Genomic DNA, 13,031 nt, shown 5'->3' on the forward strand with positions numbered 1-13,031 from the left:
ATGTTAACATTACTATGCTATTAGCAATTTTTGACCATTCTCCCCACTACAAAACTTAGAACCCTAAGCAGGTAGAAAAGGCCCAAGTAGTTGTTTGAGAACGAGTCACCTGTCCGGAAGAAGAATGATGCAACTGCAAAAAGCAAAACTTTTCAGAAGAGCAAAAAATCGATTTTTAAAATTTTAAAATAGGGATTAAATAAAGAGTAATCGTCCAGGAGCATTGGTATGGATTTTATTCTTACAACGCAACGATGTCTTTTATTTTCATCGCTATTGGTGCGTTTAACAGTAGAGACTCCAACCGTGGAAGAAATAAGAGAAATCATACATAGTATGAAAAACAACAAAAGTGCAGGTAGCAATGGTACTACTGCAGAATTAATCAAGCATGGGGGAGAAGCACTTATAACGCGAATATGTAGCCTGTTGACGAAAATCTGGGAGCGAGAGGAAATGCCGGAAGTATGGAGAGAGGCCATAGTATGTCCCATTCATAAGAAGGGAGATAGAGCAGTGTGTGAAAACTATAGGGGTATCACTCTCCTAGACGTAACATATAAGGTCCTCGCCAGAGTCGTAAGAAGCAGACTGGAAAGGCACTTAAACGAGCAGGTTGGTGAATACCAGGGAGGATTCAAAAAGGGCAGATCCACCATTGATCAAATATTCGTATTGAAAATTATTCAAAGCAGTACATACGAGCAACAGTTAAAGTTAAACCTCCTCTTTATAGATTTCAAACAAGCTTACGATTCTGTGATAAGAAGGCGTTTGTACCAGGCCCTAAGAGTACTTGTAATTCCGGAAAAGATGATCAGACTCGTAAAAATGACCTTAGTGAAGACCGACAACAGAGTAAGGATAGAAGGAAGCCTATCAGGAAAATTTGAAGTTAAAAGGGGATTAAAGCAGGGAGATCCGCTGTCCACAGTACTTTTTAATTTCTTGTTGGAGGCAATATTGAGAGAGAGTGGAATACGAACGAAAGGTATGATCTTTGACAACAGAAACCAGGTTCTGGCCTTTGCGGACGATATAGTGCTAATGGCAAGAACGGAAAGGGAACTGCTGAGGATTTTCAAACTTTTTGAAGTAAAGGCTAAGCAGTATGGACTGAGAATTAATGAGCAAAAAACAAAGTATATGGAAATGGGACAGACCTCAAATGAAGACACACAACTGAAAACTACCGCAAACAATGAGAATAAAGAGTATTGCTTCAAAAAGGTGACGGAGTTTGAGTATCTAGGAGTAACGCTAACAAGTAAAGGGGAAGAAAGCCAGAAAATCGAAAGAAGAATCTCGAGAGGAAGAAAGACAGTCGGAGCCCTACACAAACTACTAAGAGCCAAAAACATCTCCAGAGAGGCAAAATGAAGACTTTATCGAACAGTGATCCAGCCCACAGTTCTCGACGGGAGCGAAACATGGGTCATGAATAAAAACCAAGAAAATATGCTGAACATCTGGGAGCGGAGTGTCCTAAGGAAGATATTCGGGGGAGTAAAAAACGATGAAGACATTTGGAGGAGACGAACAAATGCAGAGATCAGAGAGCTGTACCGGAAACCAGAAATAAGCCAGATGGTCAGAACAAAGAGACTAAGTTGGTTAGGTCATTTTGCGAGAATGGCTGACGGAAGGTGGGCAAAGGACTCGCTGCTGAGAGGGGAAGGAAAGAGGAGAAGAGGACGACCCAGGAAAAAGTGGCTAGAGGCATGTAAGGAAGACCTGCAAACAATCGGGATATCAAATTGGAGAACTGCGGCCATGGACAGGAGAAAATGGAGAAAAACCGTGGAGAAATTCCAAGCCATGGGCCTTTAAGGGCTATATTATATATATATATATATATATATATATATTGGTGCGTTTATCATTAGTGATTGTTTTATTTGTAAGAAACCTATCGGGAAAATTATTTTTCAGTGAGAAACTCGATCCATCTTTACTCAGTATTGTTGGTGAACGTTTTTTCTTCTTTTTATATGGCGGAAATAAAGACAATTCTTTGGAAAACCTGAGATACAAACGATTCGCTAAGACAGTGACAAAAATGCATTTGATCTCTTCTCACTTCCTCCAACACAAGATGCATCCCGTTTCCACAGACCGAGTGTTTCACCAGATTCAGTCATGGCTCGGTAAACATTGTGATCCAGAAAATTGGGGTTGAAAAAAGGATGGAAAATTTGGGATACCAATCCAAACTTCCAAGCCTCCAGTACCTCCGAGCTTATTAAATTCATCTTTTGCAGATGCAGTGGAAACTGGAAGTGCGTGCGGTTACCGAAAAACAGGCCTCAAATGTTCAACAGTGTGCCTTCATTGTGGTGGTGAAAGCTGCTGCAACATCGTGGACAAATCAACATTATTTGAATAAAGTGAATTGGAAGATGAATTGTCGACAATGACGCCAACGCTAACTCCCATTATACCACAAAAATTCACCTCGGATACTGATTCAGATCTTGACTCACAGCCTGGCCCATCGAAAAGAATAGAAAAAGAATAACCATGATAGACCTTTTTCTATATTAAATAATAAAAAATATTTTGTCTAGAAATTGTCCGTGGATTAGGCCCACCAGTGCCCACCGATTTAGGGGCGAAATCACTGAAAGTGCGGTCACTGAAGGTTTCTACCTCCGATTTCGATGAACCTCCATTGATTTTCATAAAAAATTAATCCTCTAAGTAGTTAGAGGATACATCAAGTAATAATAGTGATACGGTGCCAACTTGCGCTTTTTGTATTTTAGGGGTGAAATCCACCCTTTTTTATAATGGTAAAAATGCAGATTTCAGCGTTGGGTGGAAGTTATCTCGGTTAATTGAATAAAATCAATATGTTTTGAATATTATATGCACTATTTACAATTTTAATTAATTTTTCAGCTCTTTTGCAACCACCCCTGTAATCGAAAATCATGAAAAAAATATTTGCGATTGAAAATTTTCGCGGACAAGCTTATAAAATTTCACGGTAGTATATTGTTGTTGCAATTACTGTTTGGTGTGAATCCACAATAACTCACAATTAAAAGGAGTTAGGTATGTGAAATATGTACTGGGAGTACAGGGTGTGAAAATTGCTATGAAATTAACAAAAAAAAACGCTAATTTTTTAAACTACCTCCTATAACATTGTGAAACCTTATATTTTAAGAAACAAAATATCAAGGAAAATCCAAAAGTGTAAAAATATACAGGGTGTTCAATTAAAAAAAAAAGATAAGTTTGTTTCAATCTTTCAATACGGCTGGCCCTGTATATTTTCAAATATTTTTAATGCCCCAATCTCATCTAAATTATTTTTTTTTCGTATCTCTTACTACAAACGAGCAATTTGGCTTCTACGCACCCTTTATATGTACCTACAAAATCTCTGCTATCAAATTTTTTTCAAAAAAATGTTATTGGTTCTTTTAGAATAACTCTGTTAATTTTTACGATACCAGGTTTATCCGGTAACCATTTCAAAGATAATTGCAAGGACTATCACATCGTATTAAAATTATTAATATTTTAAATTAATTATCTTTTAAATGACAAAAGGTTAAATATGACCCTGGTTACATGGTACTCACAGTAAAATTTAGGTGTAAACGTTTCTATCTCGGTTATTGTATATCGTACGAAAATTAAAAGATAAGTAAAAGCTTTAAAAAAGGGAAAACTAAAACTTAATTTTATATCATTTTTTACGTACCTATATCGAGTATTTTTGGAGTTATTATCAAAAGAAAATGAAATTTACGAAAATTTAAAAAATTCAGATTTTTGTAAATCATATTTTTTTTCTCAAAAATATGCATTTTAAACCAGTCAAAATTTTTGAGGTCATTACACACGTTGAAATAAAGAAAGGTTTATAGGGATTACTTTAAAATTTAATTTTTGTTGAAATGACGTATGCTTTATTTTTCATTTTTTCCTAAAAAATTGGAAAGGGCCCTCCTATTAAATGAACTAAAATTTGCAGACATATGCATTCGCAGGAACAATACATAAATAGTCAATAAAAAAAAATGTTTATTAATTGTTTAAATAAAAAAAAACGATTTTAATGGAAAATGCGTAAATTCTCTTGTTTTTTACAATGTAGAAACTTGAAACTTTTACGGATTGTAGCTAATGATATGAACTATACATAATTTCACTTTTTACGTTAATTGTTTATCTTATGCTTCATAAATAAACAGTAAAGTTTCAAATTATGAACATTTATATATTTGTCTATATAAAAATCGGCGCTTATTCGTGTCAAATTTTAATACGATACGAAACAAAACTTCAACCAAAACACGAATTCAAAAATTCGTGTTTTCATCGTAGTTTTAGAGAAATAACCAGTAGAGACGTTTTGTGCTACAATTAACATTATAATTCCTTTTTGGCGTAGTAATTAATTAAACTCTTTTCTTTAGTTCAATCGTTTTTGTCAAATCTTTGGACGTTAATTTGACTGCCTTTTCTGCAATGCAAATTACTAAAAATTTGCAGACATATGGATTCGCTGGAACATTACACAAATACTCAAAAAATTTTTTGTTTATTGTTTAAATAAAAAACGATTTTAGCGGAAAATGCTTAAATTCACTTGTTTTCTACAATGTAGAAACTTGAAACTTTTACAGATTGTAGCTAATTATATGAACTATGCATAATTTCACTTTTTACGTAAATTGTTTACGTCATGCTTCATAAATAAACAATAACGTTTCGAATTTTTTGCCGATTCCGACTACTTTTCATGTTTGTACATTATATGTTTGATACATATTTAAATAAATATGACGATATATTTTAATGTCTGAAAAGTGTAAGAATAAGAACTAAAAAATAAAAAAATATGAGAGAAAAAGCTTGAAAGAAACGCTTTTCTTTAGTTACGAATGACTAAAATTAAAAACATTATAAAAAAATCAACCAAAAAGCAAAAAATAAAAGAAATTGAAAAATTCTAACACATTCGTTAAAGAAAAGCGTGGGGCGAAAACCGTATATTTGATGAAGACGCGCCACGCTTTTCTTTGGCGAATGTGTTAGATTTTTTTCAATTTGTGTTTATTTTTTGCTTTTTAGTTGATTTTTTTATAATATTTTTAATTTTAGTCACTGGTAACTAAATAAAAGCGTTTCTTATAATAGTTATTTATATTTATATTTTATATTAATATAAATAGTTATTTATGATATAAGTGTTAAAAGTACAATTTTAAGGCACGCATGTGAAAGTTTTCACGCAGGCACGCAGAATGAACGAAGCGAATTCTGCAATTCACATGAATGCCTTAAAATGGACTTTTTAACACGTATATCATACAATATTTTTTCTACAAACGTCTTACATATCAACAATTATAATATATTCATTCTCAATTACAGCACAATACCTACAAAATTTTTTACTTGAACTTGACTGACATTCCATTTTTATATTTTTCTTGACATTACATCAAAACTGCCTTTACTGTCAATACGTAAATCATAATAACTATAGAATAACATCTACTTTTATTGTTGTATATTCTAACAAATTTTAATAGTTTTTTTCTACAAACGTGTTAAAAATGCAATAATACAGTTTAAATTAAATTTTAAAAAACCTTTTAAACCAACCTTTTCAAATTGCGCAAGTTGTACTATTAAAATAATGTTAATATAGGAAATATAAATATTTTGACGTTTTACAATTTGACAATTCAGTTTTAACTACAGTGTCTTAAAATTTTTAAAGCACTAGTGCCTTAAAGTAGAATTTTTAACGCTCCTATGGAGTGCTAAAATAGTTATTTATGAAACAGTTCGTGAAGTATGCTTTTTTGCGAAGGCGCGCGATTTTTAGAGCACGAGCGACAATAGAGCGAGTGCTATAAATCGCGTAAGTTCGCAAAAAGTACTTCACAGTAAAACAAATAAAAAAAGCTGTAACTCTTCGTCACTGGAATTCATTTCTATACTACAATTTTTAGAACATTGACATTTAAAAATTCTAACTACTTTCAAACCACAAAACTGTCAAAACTTTTGTTGTAATTCATTGCTCATTTTGTCATCACCATGACAACGCGAAAGTTAAGGATTGTCACCATGACAACGCGAAGGTTAAAATTGTTACTTCACGCACAATGTAAATCCTTCACGCACTGCTATCTATAATGACAGTTTTTAGAAACTAAAATCTTGTACATAATATGACATATAGTAGATACATTGCATTTTTAACACGGTTGTAGAAAAAAAAAATTTCATATTTTTTATTTCATACTAACTTGCGTAATTTTAATGCTATCGACTTCTTCAATAGCTTGTTTGATAAGTATTTTAAAGTACTTTAAAAAGTGCTTACTAGCTTAATTTAATAAAATGCATCGTTTTCCTGTTGTTTAAGCTTAAATATTTTGATTTGAGTACTCGCCGAAAAAAATATATACATTCAATTACCTATAACTCACTTTATGTGTATACTAAAAGGTTACTGTGACAACGTGCTGATTTGGTTTTTTATTAGCTTCAATTTTGATAATTATAACTTTTCTGAAAAAAATTACTGTTTTTGAGTTATTTACGAAAAACCTTGTTAAAACATGCATTTTTTTCACTAAAAATCAAAATTTTTGATCTTTAACAATTCAAAAACTGTTCATTTATTTAAAAAATTTTATATAACATATTTTACTTAAAATTGGATCCTCTATAGATTTCTGGGTGTATTTTTAATCAAATAATTTCCTCCCCCGAAAAGGGGGGCCTCTCCCTCAAGGTAAAAGCGCAAATTGGCACCATGTCACCTTTGTTTCTCGAGGTATCTTCTAACTACTCACCAATTTTCATAAAAATCGATGAAGGTTCAACGAAATCGAAGGTGAAAACCTTTAGTGACTGCACTATTGAATCATTTAGGACATTCGTGTGCCTACTGATTTTAATATATAACGCATATTAAACAAGACAGAAACATTTTACGGTCTCCTATTGTATTTAATCGCCTTAGGCAATACCTCTCAAATTGCAAAAAAGTAGTGGAAAACAATGAGAAATTCCTTTTTCGGAATTAATTTATCCACTGAATAAATTTCCGATTGTCTGTTCGGGGAAAATCATTTCTCTATTTTCCATTCCCTTTAGAGTTGAATACACGAACGTAGACGAAACTGATAAAATAGGAATTAATTAGAAAATTATTTAAAACTTAAAAGTAAATATATGTGCTTATAATATTTAATATTATAATAACTTATTAGACTAATAATTGGCGGGTGTATGTGAAAAGGGATATAAGTCAAAAAAGTATAATTTTGGGAAAACGGGTTTTTGTGATTTTTGTGACGTAAATGCAATACAATATTATTTTTCAATAAACTGTGTATTTGCTTCTGTATATGACAATTAAATCGCAAGAACACATTTTTTGTAGTAAATATGGAGTATGTATATCGAATATTTTTTGAAAAAAATAAAACATAATATACCCCTTTCCACAATTTTTTTTTTATTAAAACAAAACATATCTAATCTAAAAACGTCTAAACAATAATAAATTACTAGTAATAATTATTATTACTAGTAATTTATTATTGTTAATTATCCTCTGTTAGTTACCCCGTAGTCAGATGCATCTGAAAAAATATCCCTTACACTATCTGTAGTAGGCAAATTTTTGTAGAAGTCATGAAAGGTTTGATTTATATAAATATGGCAACAACTCAATTAGGTTCTTTTTTTTCTCTTTAATAATCGTATTGGCATTTTTGTAAGACATTGGTATGTTAACATGCCGCGGCCACTCTTTTCCTTTTATATAAAGATAAATAATTTAAAGATTGAAATAGCTCTTCTTCTCTTAGGGATGTTTTGTATAATATTTGGCCAGGAACATTGGTATATCGTAACCATTTAATGTCCTTCCAAATAACTTTCTGCCCATCTTCATTTTTTTTTCTTTGCTGAAAAACTGATTTGAGAAAAGCAGAGTATTAAAAAAAGTTGGAAATGTCCATTTCAGTTACGTCAAAGGGTCTTTAACACCACAAAGCCTTACGAGATTCATCCAATCTCTTGGATGTTCAATGGGACAAGGATATCGTTTTTTCTTTTTTTCGATAATCGAGTGGTCGCTGTCACACTCCATATAAGTGTGACCAGAAGTTAAGAATTTATGGTCAATGTGTTAAAGACTGGAATGTTCTTTTAACGCAAGCATGAACATGATAGATACAAAACAATTCTTGTTTTGTCTAGCACATGTATCTGAATAAAATGTAATTGTTTTTGTCGTGGATGGAAGCTGCTTAATGTGTTTGCTTAGACACGATGCTATTTGGTTGGCGCCTCTTGCGGCAATGGCTTCGTCCCACATATAACAGAAAGCTTGTTGATCTTTGCATCTGTGGAGGATAAGGTTAAATGTCCAAAGTTGCCTTTTGTAAAAAGCAACCGATGTCTGTAGATTCGGAGTTGGAAGGCACTGCTGAAGGTCAAAGCTATATACTAACTTTGAAGGGTCTTGACGTGAGCTTTCTTTGTCTGCCTTTTTTGCATTATAAGCCATTTCAGCTTGTTGCTGGTGTTCACCTAATTCATTTTTTATGTTTTGTAAGTTTTCGTTTGCCTCGTCAGCTCTAATTAACATATTATATCGATTACATGTGGCGCATGTGTCTTTTTGGGCATTTTAATTTTTAAGTTTAACGAATGAAAGACGCGTTCGTAAATAAATCGTGAAACAGGTTGTTTATCAGCAGGAATCCATTTTTTATATTCCTGATAAAGTCCAGAAAGCGTTTAAGTTGAAGGAAGATATCTCATACCTGCATGTTCTCTACAGTAGTGACTTTCATAAGAAGGTATTGACTTAAAATGTTGCTCTGCCAAATTCCTATCCGAATCTGAAATTTTGCTTGACGTTGCCAAGCCTCTTTTATCATGACGACAAACACTTCAACTATTCCGTTTAATATTTATTATTTACAATTATTGATACCAGCAAACTGCTTAGAACCCACACAATGTAAAAAATAGATGCTAACGACACACGATACGTGCAAAAGTATTCAACTTGTAACAATTTATCAACCGGTTAGATTTGTCGCTAAGATCGTTAAATTTTTGTTTTTAACAAATCTTGTGAAAAGGGATATAAGTCGACATATTACTGTTGTCATTAAATTATTGTTCAAAATTATGTGAAGTAAATATGTTGACTTATATCTATTAACCCAAATGCAAATCAGAAAAAAATTTGAACGCGTTTGATCATATTATGTGAACATATACCTCTATTCACAGAATATTTTATTATTTTGACATATAAGTATACATAAGCCCGTATTACTTTAAAAATTTTATTTTTAATCAGTTATATCATTTTACACATACAAAATCTCGCGTAAATATGTGTAGAATGACTTATATCTCTTTTCCTCTAAGTGTAATATCCATTTTTGGTGTACTTAGCTCATTTTTAACATTTTTCGACTTATATCCCTCTTCACATACACCCGCCAATTAGTCATAAGATGCAAAAGACCATCGATTGAGTATTTAGGCCACTGCTAAACATGTGAACATTAAGCAAGAAATTCATAAACAAATGTTGCATTGAAAACTTATCATAATAAGGAAAGTGTATGAAAACCTCAGACTCCTAATTAAATCGTGAAAGATAACATCGTATAGCCGTAATTGATATTGAAAAAATTAAAAAATATATAAAAAAATAAACTCAAAAAATTTGAAAAAAGGATAATACTTAAATAAAAACAAAATTAATAGAAAATAACAAAATAAAAAAACAAAAACAAAACATAATTATTAAAAAATGGAAAAAGAGAAAATCATAAAAAAGCAAAAACATACTTAATATTTTTTTAAAAAATACACAAAGAGGGCCTCAGAGCGCTCGCAAACACAGAAACTTGTTGTCGCCACTGGTGGCTGCTACAAGCATGGACTCGGTGCACACACTGTGTTCCCGGTAGCAGGTTCTCGCTACTTAAAGCCGCTGGCGACCACAACTGGCTGTGTTTGCGAGCGCCCTAAATCTCTGATCTCTAAAGCCAAACAAAAAAACACAAAAAAAAACAAAAAAGGCGTAAGCCAACAAAAAAATCACACAAAAACAAAAAAATCATAAAATTCTTGAGTTCCGAGCCATTGGACCGAGCTCAATTGGGCTTGGTACAATGGCTTGGGGCCCAAGCAAGCAATTTTAGTTCCGCGGTTAAGTAAGTAAGAGGAGGATCACGCTGGACCTAATTTTTTTTGCATTCGATTAGGATACCACATGGAATCTTATTACCCAGGATTCCATTGTGAAGAGCATTTGGCTTCGATTGTTGTGCCCTCATTGCGCATCAGCGTGCTATGGGGGGGAAAGGGATGGCCTGGGGCATTGGAGCGAGGTGGGGTGATCCCTGTTTGTACTCGGGTCAAAACACCTCGCCCCAATGAATTGTTACACCCGAATGTACCTTTTCGATAGGGTGGACATCTCCCACAGGTCGGGTTGAATCAAATTGCTTGCTTGCTTGCAAATCTCTGATGTGTTGAAACGGATTTAAAATTTTAGCACTGTGACAAAAAATTAATATTTTAATATCTGTTAACTATCCTCGTTTTTAAATAGGTGTGATTCAAATTTACCCCGCCATAATGATTGTTTGTAATTGGTCCAACCACAGGCAAGTTTACACCACTAAATTATAAAGATTTGTCACTATTGACATTTATAAAATTTTGACACTAATGACATTTAAAATTCATAGATTAATTAAACGATGTCAGCGATTTTTTTTGTGTTTTCTGTCATAGTTTTTAATTTTTAGATTTTTAGTCTACGTTTATTTAAAAAACACTTGTTTTTAGAACTTTTTGGCGACGTATTAGTATAATATATTATTTATGGATTACCATCGAGTACCGACATGATCAACCAAAAAAGAAGATGGATCTGGTTATTTTTTTAGTGACATTAGTGGGTGTGAATCTGTCGCATTAGTTTACTCCTCCTATTTAAAAAATGAACCATAGTAATTAATATTTTCTAATATTTAGTATAGTATGTTTACTACAAAAGCCATATTATGTAGGTAAAAAATTTTGACGTAAGAGAACTGTCAAAACATTAGAATGTGACTTTTCATTATTGCCATGTTTATTATAAAGGTCAAAGGTCACATTCTAATGTTTTGACAGTTCTCTTACGTCAAAAATTTTGACATACGTAATATCGCTTTTGTAGTAAAAATACTATATTAGCATTATATAAGAACGGTCCTGGTAAACAGACAGTGTGGTCGATTTAAATCCACTCCGCAAAAAACTTCAAATACTGAGGCCTTGCGAGCAGATAAATCACCAAAATATTTGCAAAGTGTAAATAAGTGAGTTAAGTAATTTACAGTGTGAATTTAAAAAGAATTTTGAAAGTAAGATCCATACATTATTAATCTAACCTAGTTTTAATAAAATTATATTTTTCTACAGCCGTGCTAAAAGAGCCACTTTCACGCACGCATTTCGTTTCCGAAAGTTGCACTTTACCGCACGGCGTGCGTGAAAGTAAATTTTCCCGCACGGCGTACGGGAAAGTAAAATACCTTGTAATATGGCATTATAATATATTATAATACATGCAATAAACTAATATTTAGATAATATTTACTAATTTATTTCAAATTTATCTTATTTTGTTCATGTTTTAATGAAATTAGCGCGATAATTCGATGAAATAAAATTATTTTGACATATTATTTAAAATCAACTACATACTTTTAATGGGAAATAAGCCACAATTTTACCAAAAAAAATGATTTTATTAACGTTTCGAAGCCCAAACGTTTCGTTGTCAAAATACTACTAAATAAACAAAAATGTTGTTGCTAAGTAAAAAACTTCTAATAATTTATTTAATCTGACTCATTTATATTGGCAATTCAGACGTATATTTTACATTTTAAAGTAGAAGACTTTAAAATGATATCGCCAATATTTATTAGTTGCGTTCCTGGGACGACTTTACTAAAAGATAGTTCATTCGATTACATGAAATAAATCCCAACTTAAGAATATCCGTCACAAAAAAATCATAACATGTGATCTGTTTTTATCACGAGGTTTTTTTCCTGGTTTTCCCTCGTGATTTACTATGGAATTTCTAACACGAGAATTTTACTGCCATCGTTACATTTGGTTGTCTTTTTAAACAGATCATATGTTATGATTTTTTTGTGACGGATATTCTTAAGTTGGGATTAATTTCATGTAATCGAATGAACTATCTTTTAGTAAAGTCGTCCCAGGAACGCAACTCATAAATATTGGCGATATCATTTTAAAGTCTTCTACTTTAAAATGTAAAATATACGTCTGAATTGCCAATATAAATGAGTCAGATTAAATAAATTAATAGAAGAATTTTTTTACTTAGCAACAACATTTTTGTTTATTTAGTAGTATTTTGTATTTTGACAACGAAATTCGATTTGGGCTTCGAAACGTTAATAAAATCATTTTTTTTTTTGGTAAAATTGTGGCTTATTTCCCATTAAAAGTAGTTGATTATAAAAATGCCACAAGGAAATAGCTTCAGAACAACATAATATTTAAAGTCAGATCAGTAGACAATTACAATGGTTTTGAATCGTCGTCATGGAAACCAATATCGTCGTCGTGGTAACCCATTATATTGAAAGTTTGGTTTTGACAACCTTGTCAAAGAATTAATTTGTGTATTTTAACTTCTAAATAAAAATTGATATAACTAAATTTTTTGTGGTTTTTTTCCAAACGTACGGCCCTAGAAACATTATTGTTTCTAACTCATGCGGAAAGTGTTTCCCCGCACTCGACTGCTTGCCCGAACTCGGCTATCGCGTCGTTCTGGTCAACGGCAGTCTCGTGCGTGAAAGTATCACTTTCCGCACTAGTTAGGAAAATAACTATTTTAACTACTAACAGTAAAATTACAGTCATAGTCAAGTTTTTTGGCACTGATAAGAAGTCAAGGTCCTATGTGGGTC

This window comes from Diabrotica virgifera, chromosome 4 (genome assembly GCF_917563875.1).
Source record: "Diabrotica virgifera virgifera chromosome 4, PGI_DIABVI_V3a".
Lineage (NCBI taxonomy): Eukaryota > Metazoa > Arthropoda > Insecta > Coleoptera > Chrysomelidae > Diabrotica > Diabrotica virgifera.